The sequence below is a fragment of the Mustelus asterias genome, chromosome 28 (assembly GCF_964213995.1).
Source record: "Mustelus asterias chromosome 28, sMusAst1.hap1.1, whole genome shotgun sequence".
NCBI lineage: Eukaryota > Metazoa > Chordata > Chondrichthyes > Carcharhiniformes > Triakidae > Mustelus > Mustelus asterias.
The window spans coordinates 1976782-1992159 of NC_135828.1; the positions used below are offsets into that span (position 1 = coordinate 1976782).

At 40.7% G+C, this 15378-nt stretch overlaps 1 protein-coding gene across 1 annotated transcript in view; it reads right to left on the minus strand.

Moving 5' to 3' along the window:
* Positions 1–15378, minus strand: part of LOC144480179 (serine-rich coiled-coil domain-containing protein 2-like) — a 612858-nt gene that overhangs the window by 99234 nt on the left and 498246 nt on the right. The gene's annotated exons all lie outside the window — the stretch shown is intronic.

Consider the following 15378-nt stretch of genomic DNA (forward strand, 5'->3'; position numbering starts at 1 on the left):
TCTTTGATCCACATTCTGTTCATCTTCCCCAGTGCCTCCAAAAGGTCTATGGCTTAATGTCAATTTTTGTCTGATTGTGGTAAAACGTGCGATATTGTTATCAGCAAATCAAAAACCTGCTGATGCTGGAAATGGGAATTAAAACAGTGAAGGTTGGAAATACTCAGCAGGTCAGGCATCAGCTGCAGGGAGGAGAAAGAGTTAACAGTTCAAACTTGTGGCCATTCATCACAACTCTGAAAAAAAACAGTTATTAACCTGAAACGTTACCTTTATTTCTCTCTCCTCATACGACAGCCTGACCTACTGAATATTTCCTGTTTTAATTTCTGTATTAGTACTGTTATTTCAGGTCCCTCGTCATCCTTATTAAAGGATGAGATGGCTGTGAATGAGGTACACAGCATGCATTTGAATCAGATAATTTGTTAACACCTTGAATTTCTGCTGCTACATCCATCCATGTAACAGTAGTCACTGCTATTCAAAAGAATTAATTGAGACATTTCTGAGAGTTCTGACAAGGGACCATATGAATACAATACATTCTCAACACACTCAATAGCAATCTCGAATGATATATTACATATGAGTCAGCATAACGTGTTGTATTTTTATATACTTACAGTCTGATGACACAACCCATTGAAAATCCAAACTATGGAGTTTATTTGTAATATTTAGAGTTTGCTTTTATTATTGCCGCAGTAACAAAAGTCTACATCTTGGCAAATAGTGAGTAAATATTAGTGGAAACTTATTTAATTACATACTCATTAATGAAACACTTATTTGCAGAGAGATTCATATTCTGGAGATGTCACACCATGTTATACATCCTGAGGCAAAGCAATTTCTTGCAGTAATGAGTTTCTGTCCTTATCACAATGTCCTTATTCTAATCAGGAACAGATGGAGTGTACACTAGTCAAAGAACACAGACAAATGTGTTCTTTCAGCAGCTGCTGGATGGCTCCATTTATAGTGTCCTGGTCAGTGACAGATTCTCCAGATCCCAGCTCGCTGAGGAAATTTGGTTGTAATTAAACTGAAGGACTGCATTCTCCATAATTATTCTGCCACAAGAATGATACAAGTATTTGATGTGATGTAACATCCTCCCAACTAATCAGTCAGGAAATGACCTAAAAATAAAATGGAGAGAGAAAAGAACAAAACTACCGAAACATTAGGCAAAGAAATAGAAGGTACAGTTGGAAACAAGCTTACAGACAATGTATTTCAAATGGAACAGCAAGAAAATGAATTCCCATCTCTTTGCAGTCTGCTACAATGCTGATATCGGGAAACATCAGAAACAAGTTAGAGGAAAAGTCAATGATGAGCTATGTAGAAACAACAGCACAGAAAGCAGCCATATGATTCATTGCGCCTGTGTCAGAGACAGAAGGAAGACTTGGAAAAATAGCAATTCAAGTGAAACTCACTTTGCTTACCACATTTCTTTCCCTCTATCAATATTCTATAATTCCTTCTCAAACAGGTCAAATACCCTTTTAAATAACGTTTTGGTTTTGTTTGTCTTAATAACTTGCGGCAAAGCATTCTATTATCTAACAGGCCTTTGGAACAATTTTTCCAATTTTCTTTGCTCCTTAGCAATAATCCTGAGAACAGTCTCCATAGTTAGCAATTTCTCAACTGGTAGAAATAATCATTCACTATTAATCCTCAAAATCTCATAACCTTCAACTCCCTTATTTATTTCCTCTTAACTTGCTCGGCCCCACTGAAATAATTCCCAATTTTTCCAAATCTTCTCTCATACTTTTCAACTCACATTCCTGCTCCATTTCTATGTAGTCTTTGTCATCCTCACTCCCTGACTCTCATTCCCATAACGAGGGTGCTCAGAAATTCACACACTACTTCAGTTATGGTCTGAACACTATCTTGTAGATATTCCAAATTAAGTTCTTTGTCTTTAGATTCATCGCCCTTTCTATTACATTAACATAGACATAAACACCTTTAACATAGCACTGATGAGCAAATGAACCAACTGGACAAGACATAAGGAAGATGCAACCGCAAAGAAATCCCATATCTGGAGAGGGTGGGGGTAATATTCGAGCAGTGGTTAATACTGACAACATTGCCGTCTGCTAATATAGTCAGCTAAATCACCAGAGATTCTCCGGGGAACACTCACAGAGGAGTTCTCATGCAATGATTCAATTTTGAATAATTTGTGTAACCAGGTCCTTAATTCTTAGTCTGCCAATGTTTCACCTGGGGCTGTTTTCGTGCAGCTTTTGTCAATGGTGTTTTGCCATTGCCTTCCACTCGAGGGGCAAGGTGAGGAGGGAGATCCAAGTCTATCTCAGTCAAAGTACATCCATGCTGTTAGTGTTACTTTGAATCACACACTAACCATCAAATAGGCCTCCTGTGCAAACAGGAATTATTTGTTTGTACTCCTAATTCATTTTAAAGAATTTGACAACACATGAACTGTTCTGAACTGTCTTGTAAGCAAACATGAAAGACGATTTGCATACAGCAAAGTTCTCACACAAATTGATGAGATAAATGAACGATAAATCTGCTTTTGGTGATTTTTGATGAAGGTAAAATGTTGGCATGGGTATCAACAAAACTCGCCATAGAATATATCCACATGTTAACATTTCACATCTGTCAATTCAACAGTCTCTCAGTACAGCTGAACTCAGTCTAGATGCCAAAAGAGAAAACGCTGGAAAATCTCAGCAAGTCTGGCAGCATTTGTAAGGAGAGCTGACGTTTCGAGTCCAGATGACCCTTTGTCAAGGCTAAAAGGCATAGACAGTGGGAGATATTTATACTGCAGAAATGAGGGCATGAAAGATAAGTCATGGCCACAAAAACAAGGGGAAAGGCTGCTAATGGCTGTCTACAGAGAGAATAAAAGGTGTGAATGGCCAACGGCAGAGAAGCTGAAATCAGAGGGTAAGCTATGACAGATGATGTGGGGGGAGGGGGGGGGGGTGGGTGGGAGAGAGATAAAATTGAGGTAAAATTGTCAGACCTGCTGAGATTTTCCAGCATTGTCTCTTTTGGTTTCAGAGTCCAGCATCTGCAGTAACTTGCTTTTATTCAGTCTAGACGCAGCAATCTCTCAGCACAGCTGAAGTCAGTCTAGACGCAGCAGTCTCTCAGCACAGCTGAAGTCAGTCTAGATTAAATTCCACAATGGAGTTCAGAACCATGACCCAGAGGGAGGAAGCAGAGGGTGAAGAGAACGAGGAACTATAGAAAACCAGCCTCAGCCATTAATCAAGGCACTGTTACATCTCAGAAACAGATTCTGGCACCTGATGTCACTTCATATGATCCGACCTGCAACTACATTGCAGAGCTCAAGGCCATCAAATTCTCTAATATCTGGTGACAGCTGCCAAGTAACTGGAAGCTGGAATTTGTGCCTGGGACACATCTGCAAAGACAGCGTGATCTCAAATCCCAAAGTATCCCAGTATTCCTGCAAAGGCAAATTCTGAAGTGCGCTGATTAAAATCTCGCTGATCATCCCTCAATGAAATCTATATCTCCCACCCATGATCGTTCTCCAAGTCTATAAGCACATTGTTATTATACTTGGAGGGGAGCAAGCATGGTGTGTTGAAGGGACATTGTCATCAGCTGACGACAGGCATTTGCTTTTGGGATGTGCTTTGGAATGACTGACTATCCTGTCAATAGGAAAACTTGATTATTTTGCCTTCACATAAACTATTGAAAGAATTAGAGAGTCATGTACAATTTAATTGGGAAAACCATACATAATCAAAACAGGTAGTGAGTGTAATATGATTTGATTTGTCACCTGTATTAGTATACAGTGAAAAGTATTGTTTCTTGCGCGCTATACAGACAAAACATACCATTCATAGAGAAGGAAAGGAGAGAGTGCAGAATGTAGTGTTACAATCATAGCTAGGGTGTAGAGAAAGATCAACTTAATGCAAGATAGGTCCATTCAAAAGTCTGATGGCAGCAGGGAAGAAGCTGTTCTTGAGTCAGTTGTTATGTGTCCTCAGACTTTTGTATCTATCAGCATATGAATGATGTCTTGTCTGTTTGGTACATTTTGTTGAGCAAGAACTTATCTGGAAACAGACATTGCCACAATTTAAAGCAACTAATGTATTTCTCATGGGCGATTCAGAATTTTGCAAAAAGAATAAAGACCTTTGAGAATGAGAGATGCCAAATGAGGGTATTCATGAATTATGCGGTAATGCAATTTATAGTTGGAGGTGTCAAATGAACAGCTGTGGCTTGATTTGGGATTTAATTACTCCGCTAGATTGCTGTTTTCATTTACCCATTGGATATTGTGATATTCTATTAGCTATTATTTCTAAATTAGGTCCCATTTTCCAACAGGAGAAATGGCAATTTAAAACAAAAACCTAACAGTGTAAGTGACAATGCAATGTATACTAAAACAGGTTGGTGCACGTGAACTACTGCTGAACTTTAGATTAAATTGAAGCAGGAATTTATAGTCCTATTGTGACAAGATGACTGACCAATTAACCCAAGTTCAGCAAGGGGAAAGATGGCTTGTATCAAAAGCAGTGGAAATCAGTGTAATGTCCACACACACACACACAATACAGAAAAGATATTTCACATTCAATGTTTGGACAGCGTTGACCTTCAAACCTAAATAGTTCTTCAGGAAGATTTCTTCATGGAGATTTTAGTTGGCTGTTATTTTTCAGCGGACAATATATTGACATCAGCTGATACCCATTTACTGAAGGAAATACTTACATTTACATTGTAAGAAGTCTCGCAACACCAGGTTAAAGTCCAACAGGTTTATTTGGAATCACGAGCTTTCGGAGCGCTGCTCCTTCATCAGGTGAGTCAACCTGTTGGACTTTAACCTGGTGTTGTGAGACTTCTTAATGTGCCCAACCCAGTCCAATGCCAGTATTTCCACATCATGGCTACAATTACATTGTCACAGCATCAGGAAGCCTTAAAGTGCTTTGCATAATGAATTACTCCCTGGAGTGGTGACTGTTGTGTTGGGAAATTCAAAAACCATTCTGCTTTTAGCAACAAGATGAGTAACTAGTCTATATTTATAATACATGGTTACCAGTGAATGCTATCCCAAATCACAACTTTGATTTTGAATTCAGCATGAGCTACAGAGGTGCATGAATCCACATATAACCATATCCAGCATTGTGTCCACTAAACAATGAGAGCTATTTAACCACTAAGGGGCTCATTATTTCCTTTGTACGCTTACTCGTTATTTCTAAATTTCAGACAAGTTCCAAACCAGATCTGCAGTCCACTGAAAACAAAGCCCACATTTTTCTGTTGCACAGCGTACAGCTGGATTTGTCCTTATAGGTTTCAGTTTTGATATTTCTTTAGTGAGGAGTGAGCTGGTAATGGCATAGCAAGGGAGACCAGTTCCCTGGCATCTGAAGCAGCTGTGCTATCTCCTTAACCAACATGGTCAAGGATTGTGAAATAAACAGTGCAAGGACATTTGAGCAAATATATGGAATGGATTCAATATAAAATGATATAAAGAGAGGGAAGTAAAGACTAGATCTAGAGACAGTAAAAAAGGAAAAGTAAAAAAGGTTTAATTTAACATTTTGCATTTTAGAAACCTCCTGTCAATAAAAGCTGGAATGAAATGTAACTCCACTTTTGTAAGAGCTGATTTTCAGTACAGACATGTCGCTGGGCAATAATTAACACATTACTTTATTAAAAGGCGAGAGTGGACAAGATTCACTTTTCTGTGTCAAGTTTCATTTGCCTCTTCCACACAAATACAGTAACCTCGAAATGTCCAATGTATCCCAATGGTGAGGCTGATGATGAGGTGTTGTTCTTGTGAAGCTAGTGGCCAAGCGTCATAGCTCAGACAGGAACACTGGGATTTCCACCTTTAACCACGCACCTGCCCTTTATCTGAAGTTGTACCATTTGTACATAAATAATCCTGATAGCCATTAGCCTTATTGTTACTTTGGCAACGAAACATGTACTACATGAGTACGAGACATGTTTGACAGGCCGATAAATTGAACGGCAAGTGCTGCTCATACTAGGGTGGGAAAATAATAATGGAAATAATAATTGGATCAGTACTCAAATAATGTTGGAACAATCAAATGAAATCTCAAAAAACTATTTAATTTTCTTAGGGGAGAGAAATATCTGTTTTCTTTTAAACTGAACAGATTGCTGCCAGCAGGGTAAAGAAGAAATACCTCTTCTTGTAGGTTTGAATGGGTAAATCATAAGTGACAGTCACACTGTGCAATCTTTTGTAGAACAGCAGACATCATGCAGTACAAAACTAATTTATCTAGAGACACGCTGTTTCATATTTATTATAATATGCTCCTGTAATCGATGGACAATTGTTAAATATCTACATTAGCAAGGATGGCAATAAACAGAGACTAACCCACATTACAATACAAAGTAATGATGTTTTTGTCCATTTACCTGGCAGAAATGAAGCAAATTAACCAACACCCCACTTGCTCTCACTGACCGGGTTAATTTGCAAATTCTAGTGTCTCTGCACAAGCACAGTCAGTTGTGTTGTGTAGATGGGTTTCAGCTGTACAGCTGCTGGAATGTTTCCAGCTTAGGATAAAATTCGAGGGCCCATTTAGAGCAGCCTGCCTTCCCATGCTATACGCTGGGATACATACTCAGGGCTCATAACGCCTTCATGTGCCCTGTACATCTGAAAGCTTTTAAATCTCTGTTATACACGAACAAAGAACAAAGAACAGTACAGCACAGGAAACAGGCCCTTCGGCCCTCCAAGCCTGTGCCGCTCCTTGGTCCAACTAGACCAATCATTTGTATCCCTCCATTCCCAGGCTGCTCATGTGACTATCCAGGTAAGTCTTAAACGATGTCAGCGTGCCTGCCTCCACCACCCTACTTGGCAGCACATTCCAGGCCCCCACCACCCTCTGTGTAAAAAACGTCCCTCTGATGTCTGAGTTATACCTCGCCCCTCTCAGCTTGAGCCCGTGACCCCTCGTGATCGTCACCTCCGACCTGGGAAAAAGCTTCCCACTGTTCACCCTATCTATACCCTTCATAATCTTGTATACCTCTATTAGATCTCCCCTCATTCTCCGTCTTTCCAAGGAGAACAACCCCAGTCTACCCAATCTCTCCTCATAGCTAAGACCCTCCATACCAGGCAACATCCTGATAAACCTTCTCTGCACTCTCTCCAATGCCTCCACGTCCTTCTGGTAGTGCGGCGACCAGAACTGGACGCAGTACTCCAAATGTGGCCTAACCAGCGTTCTATACAGCTGCATCATCAGACTCCAGCTTTTATACTCTATACCCCGTCCTATAAAGGCAAGCATACCATATGCCTTCTTCACCACCTTCTCCACCTGTGTTGCCACCTTCAAGGATTTGTGGACTTGCACACCTAGTGCAAGTCCACAAAGTCCTCTGTGTTTCTATACTCCTGATGACTCTGCCATTTATTGTATAACTCCTCCCTACATTATTTCTTCCAAAATGCATCACTTCGCATTTATCCAGATTAAACTCCATCTGCCACCTCTCCGCCAAATTTTCCAGCCTATCTATATCCTGCTGTATTGCCCGACAATGCTCTTCGCTATCCGCAATTCCAGCCATCTTCGTGTCATCCGCAAACTTGCTGATTACACCAGTTACACCTTCTTCCAAATCATTTATATATATCACAAATAGCAGAGGTCCCAGTACAGAGCCCTGCAGAACACCACTGGTCACAGACCTCCAGCCGGAAAAAGACCCTTCGACCACTACCCTCTGTCTCCTATGGCCAAGCCAGTTCTCCACCCATCTAGCCACTTCTCCTTGTATCCCATGAGCCTTAACCTTCTTAACCAACCTGCCATGTGGGACTTTGTCAAATGCCTTACTGAAATCCATATAGACGACATCCACGGCCCTTCCTTCACCAACCGTTTTTGTCACTTCCTCAAAAAACTCCACCAAATTTGTAAGGCACGACCTCCCTCTTACAAAACCATGCTGTCTGTCACTAACGAGACGTCAGTTTGCTAGTTAGTTTGCTAGTCAATTTGAGATGTCAGTGGCTTTTGCTATCAAATAAACCTGTTGGACTTTAACCTGGTGTTGTTAGACTTCTTACTGTACGTGAGACGTCACAGCATATTGTCATGCCAAATTAGTTTCAGAGAGCAAACTAAATGAATTGAACTGATGTAGCTAATGCACAGCACTGGCTTATCCTACCATGGGAGAAACAGCAACAAAATGCAAAGAGACAGTTAAATACCTCTGAAATATTGGTATAAAAATCTACATATTTAAAAATTAATTTTCAATATGCAGGTAATGTGGGCAAAGTTGACATTTGCTATCCATCCTTAGTTACCTTTGAGAAAGTGATAGTGGGTTGTCTTCTTCAGTCCATGAGGTGAAGGTACTCTAAGCTTTTGACCCAACCTCAATGAAGGAATGGTAATATATGACCAATTCACACATGACCAAAACAATTCAGTAATTACACAGGAAACTCAGTCTATTCAAGAGAACGAGAGTGTCAGACTATGTTCGAAGGGACTTGGAGAGAAAGCAGTCAGCAGGGGCGTTAGAGAGAACATGTGTAAAGCCAGAGTGATGAAAGAGAAAACTGGGAGTAAGGAGGCTGTCAATCCCAGAGTGACTGGAACTCAGCCGCTAACATCAGTCCAGAGAATGCTAGGGGTGCCCTTCTGACCAGTAATACTGGGACCCCCCTAGGGGGCACACACATGATCTTGAATTGCAGTGCAACATTCTGTTGAAGAAGTGGAAGAAAATTCTCGATGGGCCTGGAGCTGTTTTGAACCTTTGCAGCTGAACTTCTAGAAATTTCTTGGAAAATATGATCCAAACTTGGAAGATTGGTTTGATAGGCTGTCTGAGCTTATTAGCTTTTCCTCCAACAAACCCAGCAGTAGCCAACTTTTAAAAATTACTTGGCACAGAGTGGCAACACATCCAGTGGTAGCTGGAATTAGAAAGGATTAAAATCATCTTCCAGTAATTACAAATGTGATCTGGCACTCAGTTCTAGCATTAACTGTTGGGAGTTGGCTTTGAATGTGCAATCTGGTTTAATAAACTTGTTTTGAAAAGGGCTTGGCTGCCAGCAATGCATTTAAGATGTACTGGAGATGCTGTCAGTCTCACAGGACACCAGAGGACGTCAAGAGTCTCATTTCAATTAGAAGCAGGGTTCATCAAAGATTCTAGCCATCCGAAACACATGGGTCTCCACTTCAGGGAATATATCTGTAAAAACAAATTAAGTTTGACCACCATACCACTGAATCTATCCTGCTGACCTCATACAAGCTGTAAATTCATGTGGAGGGAAACTTTGCTCGTATTAAGCACATTAATACAATTGCAGGGTGTATCTCTCACAGTCAGCTGCAGTATTTTGATTTGATTTGATTTATTATTGTCACATGTATTAACATCGTGAAAAGTATTGTTTCTTGCGCGCTACACAAAGCATACCGTTCATAGAGAAGGAAACGAGAGTGTGCAGAATGTAGCGTTACAGTCATAGCTAGGGTGTAGAGAAAGATCAACTTAATGCAAGAAAAGTCCATTCAAAAGTCTGATGGCAGCAGGGAAGAAGTTGTTCTTGAGTGGAATGGTACGTGTCCTCAGACTTTTGCATCCTTTTCCAGAAGACGCCGGAAGCGAGCATGTCCGGATTGATAAACGATACACCACAGTTATTAACGTGAAAATTACTTCAAGTCAAAAAATGACCAACCAATATTTAAAGAGTTAAACATGGGTGCCAAACGGTCACCAGGAGAAAGGTGAGGCTTTGCACCACATTTTGCAATAAAGTTTAAACCGACAGTCAAACACAAAGGTGATGGGACAGGACTGGTTCAGATTAACAGACTTTTCCAGTGCTCGTCATTCTCTGCAAGTTCTGTGTTTTGTTAAGTAGAGGGGTGGAGGTTAGCACAGCGGTGGCAGCTGCAGTTTAAACAGGTGGGAGCAGTTCTGAGGAATTTCCCAGACACTGATTTCACACTGCCCTGGGGCCTCATTCTCAGAGTCGCATGTCTCTGATACTCCTCTCCCATTATTACACAGGACAGAGAATCCCCATTGGGAAGATTCTGAACTGCTTACTCCGACTGAACTGGAGGGCTGGGGGGTGGGGAGGGGGAAAGATAGATGTCTGAAATTTTTGGATGCAATCGGACAGAGAGCAGGAAAAAGAGCATGATGTAAGCTTCATTGAGAATATTTAAAGAACAAAAAAACCACAAAGTTGATAATTATCAATCTCCAGAAATCTGTGACTAAATGCTTGGATATGGTTGCAGCATATGATTTGCATAAATCTAAAAAGCTTGCACATGCTTAAGTTTTGCATGGGGTAGAGCTACTTAAATGGTGGTAATGTGGAAGACACATCCAAGAGGCAGCTTTGACAATTCAACATTTCTGTGCAAAGCCAGTGTTAATAAAGTGGCACCCTAACATCTGGGGAAAAACCACTCCGCATTGCGACTCAAACTGTAGATATGCCAAAACATTTCAGGATGTTTGGGGTTCTGGGATAATCTGGTGAATTACGTGGGTGAGGGAAGTTGCAATCTTGTACATACACCTCTGTCTATGCCCTGGTTCTTCAGAGGGTGGCTAATCTTAGGAGAGACAAACATTTCATTGCTTGTATTCGACCAAGAGCTAAGTGTCTGATGTGTTGAATTGGCAAGACTGTGTTGTACTTGCCCATTAAATCTAAAAACTTGTGAAGTCAAATCTATTTATTTGATTAAAACTCACTCTAGTCTACAACATGGAAAAAAATCCAAGAACATTTTGGCACTTCATACGAAAAGAAAGTCTTTCCACACACTGACACCCCAAATGCATCGTCAGAATGGTTAAGTATGGTGGCAGAGTGACAGCACGGTGGCACAGTGGTTAGCACTGCTGTCTCACAGCGCCATGGACCTGGGTTCGATTCCCGGCTCGGGTCACTGTCTGTGTGGAGTTTGCACGTTCTCCCCGTGTCTGCGTGGGGTTCCTCCAAGTGCTCCGGTTTCCTCCCACAATCCGAAAGAAATGCTGGTTAGGTGCATTAGCTAAATTCTCCTTCAGTTTACCCGAACAGGCACCGGAGTGTGGCGACTAGGGGATTTTCACAGTAACTTCATTGCAGTGTTAATGTAAGCCTACTTGTGACTCATAAATAAACTTTACTTTTTTATTTTACGTTAAGAGTAATTTCCCTTTCATGTTGATGACCTTGTCTGTTCAAATTAAAAACAATGGCGTGTGTAATCATCAAAGTATATTTAATAGATATTTTGCTAATATTGAGAGACTATCCACACGGTTTCACAGAGAGATGCTCAATTCGTGTGTGAAACCAAAGCTTAATCTTGGGATGTGTGTGAGTTAAGATCAAGTTGATTTCCTGGAGAAGTCGACTGATGAAGAAAATTGTGAATGCTTTTGCATCTCCATGGATTTAAACGCTGTGTATGTGCTCGGGATTCACTTCACCGGTGAAATTACCAGAGGAGAGTTCTTCTGGCTGGGCAAATGCAATTAATCACAGCTGAATTTGAAAACATAATTGGTACTTCAGTATTCCTTTGCAGCGGGGAATTCAAATGCCAGACTCAGCGGCACGAGTTGCTGCCCCCTTACTGCAGCGTCAGAGCTGAACACCATTAAACAACACTGCTAAAACAGCTTTATTCTTCTTCTTTACCAGTCTTATATAATGATCAGTCATACATGGCTCATGGATTCCTAGTGACAGATCAATAATAAAACCAGAATAGAATACATTTAAACTATCCCCTCAGTGAAGAATTTCCCCCCGAGTTTTTATTGATGGTGAACAAGGCCAGTATTACAGCAGCTACTATAGGCTCACAGAGGGAGCATTAAAGGGATCCTTTAATACACGGATGCAGAGATTAGAAAGAGAAACAAAAATAATTTACATCTATATCAGGCTTGGTTATTTCCTCAGAATATGCTGGAGTGTTGCAGATCCAATCAACACAGCAGCAAATCTGCACAAGGCAAGGTCCCCAAAACAGTAATGATATGAAACTGTGTTTGGGGGCCCTGAAAGGGTTTTAGGATATTAAAGGAATTAAGGGATGGGGGAATAATGAGAAGATGGAATTGAGGTCGTTCAGCGTGGTCATGTTAAATAGCACGGCAAACTTAAAGGGCTGAATGGCCTATTCTTAATTCTTATGTAGAATGTTGACCTTGCTGCTCTTAAACATTAATGCTGTGGGACCTGTTGCATCCATTCAAATAGGCAAAAAACACTCCAGTTTAATGTTCCATAAGCATTATTTACTGATATGGATGAAACCAGGGTAATGATCATTTCACAGGTGAGGGAGAGGTAGCAGAAATTGTAGTTGCTGAAAGGCCGAAGGTACAGGGCAGAGGTCCAATCCACTCAGATATAAGAGAACACTGCTAAACAGCATACTTCACAAATACTACTTGGCACAAAAGCAAGTCTGTAACGAGTGTGAGAAATGCTGGGCCTTACTCCCTACCGCTCACATTCCTCTGTTTCCTTATTTTAAAAAATGGTAATTAAATAGAGTTTATCCTCAACAGGAGCATTCTAACTCCGTGTTTTTGAACTATTTCCCAATACTCCCTTAAATTATACGTTAGATATATATTTGAAAGGATTTTGACATGATCTCTGCTTCAGTCACCAAGATGTGGAGATGCCGGCATTGGACTGGGGTAAGCACAGCAAGAAGTCTCACAACACCAGGTTAAAGTCCAACAGGTTTACTTGGTAGCACAAGCCACAAGCTTTCGGAGCGCTGCCCCTTCATCAGGTGAGGGAATCACCTGCTGTGACACAGAGACATAGCAGCTGATTGGTCAAAAAACAGCAATGAAGACTATAGGTGTTGGTTGAGGGATGAATGCTGGCCCAAATCTGCTTTCAGGATACCAGGAGAACTCCCCTGCTTTCTTTCACAACAGAACTGTTTATATTCACTTGAGGGGGCAGATTGGGCCTACAATTTGATGTCTTATTTGACAGCACCTCTGTCAGTGCAGCACTCCCTCAGTTCTGCACAGAAATGCCAGTCTAGATTGTGTGTTCAGGACTCTGGATCGGGATTTATGTCCATAACCTTCAAACGCAGTGCTACAACCGAGGCAAGACTGACGTCGATCGCTGGAAACATTTCCTTTCTGAACCCTTTGTGAATTTTTGAACATCTCTATCAAATGACCCTTAGCCACTCTCTGTGGTGTCCTTTGGAAAGCTGTTTGTAATTAGATCCTTTACATATTCTAATCATCAATTTAGCAGATGATAATGAGATGATAATGAAACACGGCTTCAACTTATTTTGAAAAACTGAGTAGATGTATGCTGTCTCTCAACTTAATGGACTCTCTTAGGTTTACAGAACACAAAACAAGATCTAAAACAGGTGCAATCAGTATGATAGCTTTTTCTTCCTCCAACAGTTTAAAATAATCCCTCTTAGCAATAAAGATCAATTTATTCATGAATATCGGAGCTGAATGAATTTTTCTCAGTGTTATTAATTCAGGGCTTACAATGGTCCTTTACAATTCGCTTCAACATATCTAGCTTAATTTACCATGGTTTGATTTTTTTCTGTTTCATATTACCAGCGTTAAATACTTGTCGCAGAATCCTGTCTCAAAAAGATTATATCTTCCCCACAGGCAATTCTTTCCTAATGACGGCAACTGGAAAGTTCTAAATATTGACAGATTTTCATTTTTAATATCTTTGAAAGTTCCTGTAAGGCGTCTTATCTGGGTCGCCAAATGATAACACTCAATATATCGCTTTGTCATATTCATATCACAACTGGTTCAAATGATAAAGCTGCAAATTTCCTTAATGGCTTCAGGTGCAGAATGCTGTGCGTGTTCGAGGGTTGGTTTTAAGTACAGCTGAATTAAAAGATTAAAATGTGATTGAGTGGAAAACTAGGGTAAAAGTCTCAGCACAACACCTTCAATCACAATCGCAGTACTGCCTGTTCCTGTCCATACAGTTGTTTGTTACTCAAATATATTGACACAGTGGTTAGCACTGTTGCCTCACAGTGCCAGGGACCCGGGTTCGATTCCGGCCTTGGGTCACTGTCTGTGTGGAGTTTGCACGTTCTCCTCGTGTCTGCATTGGTTTCCATCAGGTGCTCCAATTTCTTTCCACAGTCCGAAAGACGTGCTGGTTAGGGTGCATTGACCGTGTTAAATTCTCCCTCAGTGCATCCGAACAGGCGCCAGAGTGTGATAACTAGGGGATTTTCACAGTAACTTCATTGCAGTGTTAACGTAAGCCTACTTGTGACACTAATAAATAAACTTTAAGTATTTGGTTTGATTTATTATTGTCACATGTATTATCATACAGTGAAAAGTATTGTTTCTTGCACGCTGTACAGATAAAACATACCATTCATAGAGAAGGAAACGAGTGAGTGCAGAATGTAGTGTTACAGTCATAGCTAGGGTGTAGAGAAAGATCAACTTAATGCGAGGTAAGTCCATTCAAAAGTCTGACAGCAGCAGGGAAGAAGCTGTTCTTGAAATCTGAATCCCGAGTTGTCTTTACTGTTTTACCTAAATTGGGCAGTCTTGGACTTTGCAATAAGCTTTACCTGGGACCATGCCTTATAGCACTCTTACATCACTAAGGTGATTTGGGCAAGTTTTTCAGGTTGTTAGGTATGTTAAGTAATTCCATCTCTCAGTAACAAATCAAGGTTAGCAACATATTTTTATCATCTCCTTATACCTAGAAGGTTGGTCCTCACTTGCAACCAAGTAGAATCAAACCAGGGCAATTATTAACAATGCTGATCAAGTACTGAGGTTCATCTGGAAGGCCGCTTATTTTAAATCATGTGATGTTAACCCATGGATGATGTGAATTTTATATACCATATCCTGAAAAGGAACTGGTAGAGGTTCAAGGGGGTGCATAGCCTAGCAACTCCAATGTTGGGAGAGCATACTGTCTAATACAAAGGCTAAAGAATGGCCCCAGTTCCAGTTAATCTGTGACCATAAATGTCCACTCTTGGGGTTTCAGTATCCAAGAGCTCGGAAGTCATCAGGATTTAAAAGTTTCTTTTACTCCATTCTTCAAGTTACAAAGCCAATGCTCAGAGTGGATCTGGCAAAACCAAATCCAATCCTTGCTTGCTCCAAAACTTAATTCAAACTCCAATTGAATCCAATTCATGGTCCCCACGAGAGAGACAAACAGGATCCAAGCTGACAAGAAAAGGCATTCCACCCCAT